Below are 10801 nucleotides of genomic sequence, written 5' to 3'. Positions count from 1 at the left end.
TTTTCATGTTCGGTGAGTGCAAGTGCGGGGCCAGCACTCTTGTCGTGTCGAATCTTGAGTTCAACTCTACAGAGGAACAACATCTTGTCTCCAATATATTCAACAACGCTATTGATACTCTTTCTCCCAACTCCCCCAAATCACTAACTTACTGCCTTTACTGAAGTGTGGTATTGGGATACATCATAGTGGATTATCACCCATCCTGAAAGAGGTCATCGAGGTCATATTCTAAGAAGGCCTGATCAAAGTCCTCTTCACTACAGAGACATTCTCAATAGGCTTAAACATGCCTACAAAAACCGTTGTATTCACAGACACGTGCAAGTTTGATGGACAAGAACAATGAAGCCTTTCTTTGGGAGAATACATCCAGATGTCTGGGCGTTCTAGGCATTGAGGTTTGGATGATAGAAGTGTGGTTATTATGACATGTGATCAAGAGAGCCCACAGATTTGATTCTCTGACTGTGACCTGGGGGGGGGTCTGGCCAACAGAGTGAAAAAAATAATTTAAACTCACCTACATCTACAATTTGGCAAGGTCCAGTTGTGGATTCTGAGCCAATTCTGAGTTTCTAAAGGGTAATAAATATATAATCTAAGAGTGGTTGTTGTAATCAACTCTCTGGGATTGTTTGTAACCTTATTCCATACCCAAAAGCATCATACATCAAGGCTCATTCAACAGTCAATCACTGGAGTGATGCTGTAGTATTTCTGTATTGTTTCATTTCCAGGAAACCTTAGCTTAAAAAGGCTAACAGATATAATATTCTAGGCTCAAGAAGATATAGACTCCAATGAAATACCAATATCAGAACCTGTCATCATTGATGGTTGGGTAGAGAATGAGAAACAAATATGTAGTGTCATTTGTGAGTGATGTAAAAAATAGAAGAGGGGGCAGAGACACATGTACTTACCATATATGGTGCATGGGAAGCTTACATAGAGAGGGGGGGTCCCCCAATGGGTTGTCTCAGTGAAAACTGACTCTCAGTCTTTTTTTTTTAATTGATGAGCCCCCTTGCATGTAATAAGAAACTGGACCCTACATCCACTGAAGAGGTGATTAAAGTGCATGAAGTGTCACTGAATGACATCAGTTAGAGAATTGGCTAGAACAAAAGGTTTCCCAGACTGTTTTATGTTCATGGCTATCAAGGATGATGTTGGGACGGTACGTTTAGGCCTTCACTCTTTAACGATTGACCCTTATTGATTTCTTTCAGTCATACAGATGGTACTGTCCTTTGTTGATGGCCCCAAAGTACTAAAGAGTCAGGCCTTTGTGTAGTTGCCACGAACATGATTTTGTTTGCTGAATTGAAAACACTTTGATGCATACCCTGTTCCAGTAGAGAGACTGGTAATGGTCTTTAATTACTCAGGAAATATGTTTATATCTGACTTGTAAATCGAGATCGACTATCAACTGATCATAAACTGTAAAGGAAAGTGAGAGTCTGTATCCTAGCCTTGACAGAGAATTCTAATTCTATTTAATATATATATTCAATAAATGCCCCACTTCATCTCTACTGCATATCCCTCACATCTTCCATAGCCTGCCATAACCTCCCAAACCTCCAACCTCTCCAACCTCTTCTCCTCAACAATGCTCCCCTTTGTGTCAGGAGGGTGAACCGCCTATGCATATGCCGGGCCTCGAGCCCTGACACTGAGGATAGCATACGCCTAAAACAACCCAACACCCACGTAGGGCATACTCTGAGGGGTACCAAACCCCGGTACTCCGACCTACTATGAGATCATACTCCAGAATAATGCTGGTGGACCATCCTACGGGCCTATCGGCAATAGAGGATGACAAGAGCTGGCGACCAAGGAGAATGAATAATAATGATGTCCAGTGTCGTGAATATCTGTGAATCGTCTGGTGAGCCATACAACGAACCGTACTCCTATAATGAGAGTGGTCCTTTGGCGATGAGAGTGTCCTACGATGAGGACCGTACCCTCACAAGTCGGTACTCCAATAACAACGAGAACATATGATAGACAGTACCCCATGTACACCAGTGTAGTGTACCACATACCTGTAACCTAATCCATGTGTACCCCATCCTGCACTCTATCACTGGAGCAGGGACTCTAGGACGAGTCCGGACTGCGATTAAATGGCGAGTCCCCTAATAAAGGCGACCTGGGCGATGTCGAGTGACAGTGAAACGAACTGTTCAACCTTAGAACCACTGCACCCAACTAGTGGGGTTTTAAGTGGCAAGCTAAACAATGCGAACAAACAACAAAGGGGGACCGCCAAGGCAACAAGATTTACTCGAAAGTAAATACTTACTGGGGAATACTGAGAGGGAGCTTGGGAGTGCTTGAAGCACACTAGGAAAAATACTGAGGGCACTGGAATGCTGGAAGGAACACTTGGGAACACTTGGGAACACTGGACAGGAGCAATGGTTCACTGGAGAGAGGGGAAAAGCAGAAAGCACAAGAGACAGAAACACAAACAGAAGGTTTAAAATTACAAGGCTGGGGAAAAAGCTAGATACATGGTGGGTTTATATACTACTGAGCTATCTACATGGGGATAAGACTTAGCCAATAGGAAATAAGATGGAATAACCATGGAATGACTGTAAATGACTGGAATGACTGAGAATGACTGGAATGGCTGGGAATGACTGGAATGGCTGGGTAATGACTGGAATGGCTGGGTAATGACTGGAATGGCTGGGTAATGACTGGAATGGCTGGGAATGACTGTGAATAACTGTGAATAACTGTGAATGACTGGAATAACTGTGAATAACCAAATGTCAAGGTTTCTAGAATGGCAAGGATGTCCAGGATGCCCAAAAATCGATTTCTGGGGATTATTTGCAGCTGGACATGCCCTGGAAAGTGAATGATTTGTGGCAGACAGAGTGAATAGGGTAGAGGCAAAGGATAGAGGATGAGGGACAAAGAAGATCAAATTCTAGGGAAATACTACCACTAAGTACTCCTTATATACCTATCTAGTAGAAAGGGTTGTACTCCTATACCGATGACCCCTTCTCTAAGCTTAGGAGTACTCTTCTATGAATCGACCTCTTTCACATGAAATCTCCCTTGATCGTATGCCGAGTCCAACCGCAGTTGACCGTAGGAGGAAAAAGTTGGTGGCAGGTACTACTCCTGGTTCAGTTCATGACATCCAACCGCAGTTGATCATATAGGTGGAAAAGTTGGTGGTAGGTACTACTCCTGGTTCAGTTCATGACACTTTGCCTGTTTCCACCATCTCTCTTCAGACAGAGTATACTTCCACCCACTCTTGAAAAACTCATTTATCTGCTTACCCAACTTCTCTCTTATGTACTTACAATGTGGCAGATTCATATATGAGTACCCCTCTCAGATGGCTGCTGTAGTTCTGACATTGGAGGCAATAGCCCAGCCATCCCATTTGAATCAAACATCATGATCAGCAGAATGGTGATCTTACCGACTTTGTAACACATCTGAGAGATGGGTACAATGTGGAGATGGGGGAAGGTAGAGGTGTAGCGGAAGAGGATAAACCACTGTTGGAGTTGTCTATATGGGAGCATGTATGAGGGAATTCATTCCTTCAGAGGTATTCTGAGGGGTAGCATTCTTCCAAGGTCATTTGCAGTTTGTAATAAAGCAACAAATGATATAGACCTGTGAACAATGTCAATAGTCAAGATGACACAGAAGTAAGATTCCAGATTCACACACCCATTTCTCATTCCATGCACTAATCATCATTCTCACTCCATACTTTGCCAGAATTGGAATGTCGCATATGAAATGGAAGTGGGTTGCTACTAATGCCATCCTTCCTCATGTGGTTCAAAAACAGGGTTTTTCGGACTAGAACCATTCTATATTTGATTTTTTTCGCAAACCATTTGTGGAACCATTTCAGCAATTCAGTCTGTATTTCAGTTTTGAACTGGTGCTAGTCCAAACCAGTGAGAACACTATTTCCATCTGAAGTGGATATTGCTCTACCAGCCTCCCAAACTTGCAAACCAACTCTGTGGCACTTGGGAAAGAATCCCTTCATTACTATGGCCACCAACTTTTCCAAGACCTTATTGGACTGGTAAAAGTATCGCATCACCAGAGTAGACTGACCTGTACCTGAAAGTGCACTGGCAAAGTACAAGTCCTGTAGCAAGATTAATGGTCTGCACCAATAATTGATTTTGTATTACTCATCTTTTTGAATGAGCCTTTGGCACCAACCCTCTGCCATATGATGTACCACAACAGGTTGCATTCCTGTCTTTCACCATCCTCACTGAAGGCCATACCCCCTGAATGTTTTGCCTCATCAGTAAACTCCACTCCTTCCTTCAATTTAAAGTAGTGTACATTCGCCCATCTGTGACTCTGTGGCACTTCTGTGAAGTGTTGCCTTTCAGGGTATTATATGCCACCATAAAATGCAAAGAGACATATAGCCTATCCATCATGTTTTTCTGGGTACTAACAACCTCCAGCATAGCAGAGTTAAAATGAAGTCCAGCACCCCCGTTTCTACACTACCTTACAAATCATCTTCAGCCTTGTTTGTCCTTGTTGGGTTTTCCCTAGTGATGTTGTCTTACTACACTCTCACCTGCTAATATAGCTAGCATCTTATCTCGCTAGAGCTTTCCACCAGGCATTTGTGTGCAGTCTGGAAGAGTCTAGTTTTCAACATTCCTGGCCTATATTCATTGGTTACTCTTTTGGCGAGAGTTCTATGGTTTGGAGCATGGAGTCTGACCATCAACTCTATCTGATAGCGCTTAGCTCTTTCCAACCTGCCCAAAGACAGTCAGATCTCTATTGCTAGCACATGTTCGGACATGTCTCTGGTCACTCGCACTTAACCTCATCTTGTTCTTGGTCTGGGTATATGTTTACTTCTTTCTGTAGCACCCACTCAGTTCATGTGAACCACTGGCGCTCAACACTTCAGTGCGTCTTTCTCTAAGTCTGTCTCTGTTTGAGAGTGCTCACTCTCTTTGCAGGTGTTTGTTGAGACTTTGTTCCTCTTAGCTACAAGTCCAGTAATGAAGTATAAGTCTCGATATAATATTCCCTTAATTGCCTAGTGTATAGTAGCATACAAAGAGTGGTCTTTGAATAGTGACTGCTTGTATAGTGTCAGCTCTATGGGATGCTCTCTAGCTATTTCTCAGCTGTGCTAGTGTACTCTACTAGCAAACATAAGCTTTAACTAGCAGCTCGGGCTCACTCTAGTTCTCATATGATGTCTATATTGTCCCAAAGCACTTAATATACGTGCTAAAATGGACATAATGGCTTCTATGAAGTTCACTACTTCAATAAGGTGTTCTAATCTTTCCAAGTTCAAATAGGCTAATCAATTCAATCCAAATTCAAGTTCAGATGTCCCTTCAAGTTCAAATGTTCCAAGAACCAAAGTGCCAATAATCTTAATCAAATTTCAAAGTCCAAATCAATCTTTTCCAAATACAACACCAACTTCAAAGAAGTGGGGCAAAGTATAAGCCAGAGTCCCTTAGTGAAAGCACTTAGATTTCTATCATAGATTACTGGGGAAATACTGCTACCACCCCTCTCTTATATGTGCTTTTTCTAATAAATAATAACCACAAGTTGAAAAATATAGTAACCATCAGTTCCTACAGGTTTCAGAACCTCGAAGACTCTCATCTATAGGGTATTTTGTACTTTCTGTACTTCTGATAACCCGCAAATGGACCTGTGCTTTGACTAGCAGCTTGGGCTTACTCTAATCCTCATATTATGTTCCTATTTTGATCATATTAAGTATAAAAATGTTTTAAAATGTGTTTATTTAGATACTAGTAGGCTCTATCTGTGATACCATCATCATACATTCAGAGAGGTCCATCTGCAAAATGTCAGACACCATTATATACTAGGTGAAAGTTATCAACACACATATTCATTGCCATCCTTGTCCATGGTTATCATGTTGCTTGTGCAGCAGCCTAAATAAACAAAGGTGAGCTCCCTGTCACTGGCGTAGAACAGTGCACTGCCAGCCTGTATCGGATATAAGCCCTCCTCCATCTTGCCTATTTCTGTCTGTAGCTTGCCTAACTTGTTTTTGTCCTTCAACTGAGCACCAATTCCACTAATGTGAAGGGAAGTATGAACTTTTGGATGAATGAGTGACCATGCTTCAGTGGTGAGCATAGATGGAAGGTTTTCCATCTGACTGACATTGTAGTTTCCTTCTCTCCCTTGTTGATCGAACTGCTGGCTAGTGTTCCCATTGGGCCATTTGGTTCAGTCCAGTGTGGGTTATACCATTTTGGGTTTTGATGGGTTGGTCAAACTGTTCATGGATGCATTTTGGGCTGGAGAACCTGACACAAAATGTTTAAACCACGGTTTCATAGATTTCTTTTTGGTTTTTGGCACAAAGATGGGTGGGATCTGTAGATAGACTATTTATATGAGTTTGCTACATAACAAAATATTAAATTACTCAAAGCCTGCTTAAGCATAACCTATTGGTGTTTTTGTCACATATTATCAGAGTAAGAGTCACTGATTGTCACTGATTTGTGCACAGTCACATTTTTCTATACAGGTTTTGACTTTTTGCCCCCCGACCGTGATGAACCAAAAAGGATTGTGACAGATATTTTCTTGATATTGAATAACAAACAATGTCCTAGGACATTGAAATGGGAGGTTAGAGGTTCAGGTTAGTGGTTAGCTTTAGAGGTTTGGTTAGAGGTTAGGTTAGCAGTTAGGGATTTGAAGGCATATGAGGGGGTCTGGGGGCTTGCCCCAGTATTAGATACAGGTGTGTATGCTATATATTCTGTAGTTAAGCTCTTACTTCAACAGTAATGATGGTGGAGTGGATAACATTGTGCAGTTTCCATTGTTCTTTAAATCAACTATTCTAAGGCTCATGGTTTGAGTCCTGCTCTTGCCATCATTTTTATTATCATAACCTTAACTTAGTGATTTTGAAGTGTAAAGGTTGCATCACAATGGGCTTTTGAATATTGTCACATCGAAAAAATTATTGTAATGACTGTGACCTAAAATCAGGTGCCAGTTTGCTGGTTATCCTTTTTTGGGACAGAACAATCACATGCAGAGGGCGGAAAGTCGCCAAATGTTCCATACAGTGTAACAGTGCCTGATGTGTGACAATCCATGACATTTGCCTGGTTATATAGCAGTCACATATTAGATATGACCAGTGGAGTGCCACAAATCAGGGAACTGTCACACTGTGATGCTGCTGGTATAAGCCAGTGGGTCAGCCCATTTGAGAATGTGTTTTGATGGGCCAAAACCAGTTGCTGAACTGTTTCAGCAACTCGGTTTGTGTTTCAAACTGGTTTTGAACTGAACCAATGAGAACACTACTTGTCAGGAGTTAATCCTTGGGTGAGGCAAGCTGACAATTGAAGGGGAAAAAGGAATGACTCCTAGGTAGGATTGACCAGACAAGAATGAAGTTCTACTGTACACTTGGAGTACTTATATACTACACTACTTAAGGGGTAAGGAGTTGAGGGGGCAGGGGCCTCTCTATCTACGATGGTCTACGGCGATCGTGAGCTGGACAGAGTGCTCAACGGTAAGGGGCTGAAGGGGTGGAAGAGAGGATGATCGCAAGGATTGAAATGATCAAGCGCGAAGGCGGGAGGGGTTGTGATAACACATGAAGTACTATGGAGGAGTACTCAGAGTATGGCGAGTTCGTGACATTACCCCCCCCTTAAGGGCCTTCACCCTCGAAGGCTTCATGGTTATACCATATACCCAAGGCTGACTTTTTCGAGTACTTTCGGTGTAATTTTCTCGCAGTCGAAATGGCAGGATTGTGTTAATTTGTCGGGGAGCACCCAGGTTGGAACGATGGAACTTTTCAATCATTTTCTTACAACCATCGCCAAGGTTGTCAACCGGTTTCCATGTAGATTCCAATAATGGATAAGTGAGCCATTTAACAAGGTAGTGTAAGACAGAGGTTTTGTGATTGTACACCATCTTGGAGTCCAATATCTCTTCCATGTCCCATACAGCTTCGCCGTCCTCAACACTTGCTGGTTCTCGGGACACATCTTCTTGTTGGTGCTTGGCGACAGAAGGTCAATGACCAGTGAGGAGTACCATATGGAAAACACTGTGCACTCGCTTCCATGTCACAGGGAGGTCCAACTTGTAGGATGAACTGCCGACCTTCTCAATAATTTTGAAGGAACCGTAGCATTTATCCCCAAGCTTCATGGATGGCCGTTCTGTTCTAACGTTCTTCCCTTCAAGGTAAACTAAGTCTCCAGGCTTGTAGTCCTCTACAGGTCTTCGCTTGGCATCATAGTACTGATTCATAAGTTCTGCACTGCGACGCAGGCATGCTTGTGCATTGTCGCGGGCTCGGTTAAGCCGGGTAAAGAACTCTTCTGCTGTTTCATTGTTCATCTTCATGAACGGTTTGGTTGCCTTTCAAGGGTGGAAGCCACATGTTAGATAGAATGGGGAGTACCCGGCCAAACTATGGGCACAATCTTTGTAACAGAATTCCACCATGGGAATCCATCCATCCCAATTGTCTTGTCTCCAATTACAAAAGACTTGCAGGTACTGCTCGATTTCCATGTTGACACACTCTGTTTGGCCATCTGTTTGCGGGTGGTAGGCTGTCAATATGTTCATCTTGATACCCAGGATATCGTACAGTGCCTTCAAGAACTTGGAGATAAATACCGTACCCCAATCGCTGATCACCCATTCTGGGAGACTGAAATCTCTCCAAACCTGATCAAGGAAGAGCTTCGCAATTCCTTTGCTATCAACTTCGTCGTAAGTGGGTACGGCGTGTACTCTCTTACTAAGTCGATCAACCACTACCAGTATAGCAGTGTACCCATGAACCTCTGGGAGCTTGGTGATCAGTTGCAGGATATGTACTGCCACAGTTGACTAGGGACGACATTAGGACTTAAAAGTCCTTGTGGTTTACCAGGGAAAGTTTTCGTTCTCTGGCAGGTGGGGCATCCCCTAGCGTATGCTTTGACATCCCGATAGATTGTGGGCCACCAATAATATCGTAGTATAAGTTCGGTGGTTTTTGCCTGCCCTGGGTGTCCCACGAAGTAGGTGTTGTGATGAAACCGAATAATCTCGTGCTGAAAGCAAGTTGTCCTTGGTCAAGTAGTCTCTGTGGTTCTCGATGTTGCCCTTGTTTTCTCCCATTTCTAAGACCTTGACTTCCCATTTTGTCTTGTGTCTTTTGATTTCTTCCAGAAAGTGGTCCCTGTTATGAACTGTTCACTTTTCAGGCCCACCATACCCTGCTAACCAGCACACAGTACTCCCAGCAATTTTCCTAAGTCCTAATCTTATCATAGATCCTCCTTATCAGCAACCCCCACTCAATCCACATGTGATATCCCCTCAGCAGCCTTATCTGAGATACAGCACAGTCATTACAGCCTCACAACTCACTCTACAGTCATTCTTTATCAGTATTTCCCATGTTATCTCTTCACTAGTCTATATTTCACCCACACACACAGTCATTCTGACTCAATCTCTTATCTTTCTATTCATTTACATAGTAAACCTAGTATTACATAGATAAGTAAGTGACTCATGCATAGATAACAGTAGAGTATATAAACTCTGAGGTTTTGGCACCAAAACCTCAACCTCGATATTTTTAACCCTTTTAACTGTTCTTAACTCTTCACTCTGTAACCTATCTAACCTCTCTCAGTAGTGCTGAATTATATTCTCTCTCTACAAACAGCCATCTAGTGTGAAACTATTATTCCAGCCAGCTTTTAAGCTAGACATCACCCAACAGCCAGCCTCCAGGCTAGACACCACCTTCAACAGCCAGCTTTCAAAGCTAGGCAACAACCCAACACCACCTATAACTACATACATTTTACTTCCTAATCACCCCTCGTAAGTAGAGACTACAGGTTAAGTTACCGAGTTCTAACAGTCCCCGGGAGTACCTTTGGTACTCGCAGCGTGAATGGCACGAAGGAATTCGGGTTTTAAGAGGACAATGTCTCTGTTATCATTCTCCCCCCTCTCATGGCCTTTTCGTCTTGAAAGTAAGTCCAGTTTAGTCTGCGATTTTCCCAGTTTATGAACCAGTACAAAGTCGTAATCTGCTAGAGTCACCGACCATCTCGCCTGTCGTCGGTTGAGGGTTTTCGATGTCATGAAGTATTGTAAATTTCGGAGATTGGACCAGATTTCGTGTTGTACTCCATTCATGAGATAATGCCTCCATTCTGAGAGTGCACACATGATAGCCAACATTTCCTTATCGTGGATGTCGTAGTTTCTCTCAGTTTCGTTCAGTCCTTTCGACAGAAATGCGATCAGCACCCACCCATCCCCTTGCTTCTGGGATAAGATTGCTTCCATTGCAAAGTTCAAGCTATCTGCCTCAACCCTAAATAGTGCATGATCAATAGGGAAATGGAGTACTGGGTCCAAGCATACTGCATCCTTTAGCGAGTCAAATGCTTTCTGCTCGGGGCCTTCCCACTTCCATACATGCTCCTTTTTTGTCAAGTCATTCAAGGGTCGGGAGAGGTTGGAGTACCCACAAATAAACTTTCAGTAGAAATTCGTGAAGCCTAGAAAGCTTTAAACATCCTTAACGCATTTGGGCGTTTCCCACTTTCTTATTCTGTCAACCTTTACAGGATCCATACGTAGACGGCCATTCTCAACAATTAAACCCAGGTACTCCACTTCAGCTTTATGGAATTCGCACTTTTCCAGTTTGAGGTATAGGTTGTGCTCC

Source organism: Marasmius oreades, chromosome 10, assembly GCF_018924745.1.
Source record: "Marasmius oreades isolate 03SP1 chromosome 10, whole genome shotgun sequence".
NCBI lineage: Eukaryota > Fungi > Basidiomycota > Agaricomycetes > Agaricales > Marasmiaceae > Marasmius > Marasmius oreades.
This window is presented reverse-complemented; position numbering follows the sequence as displayed.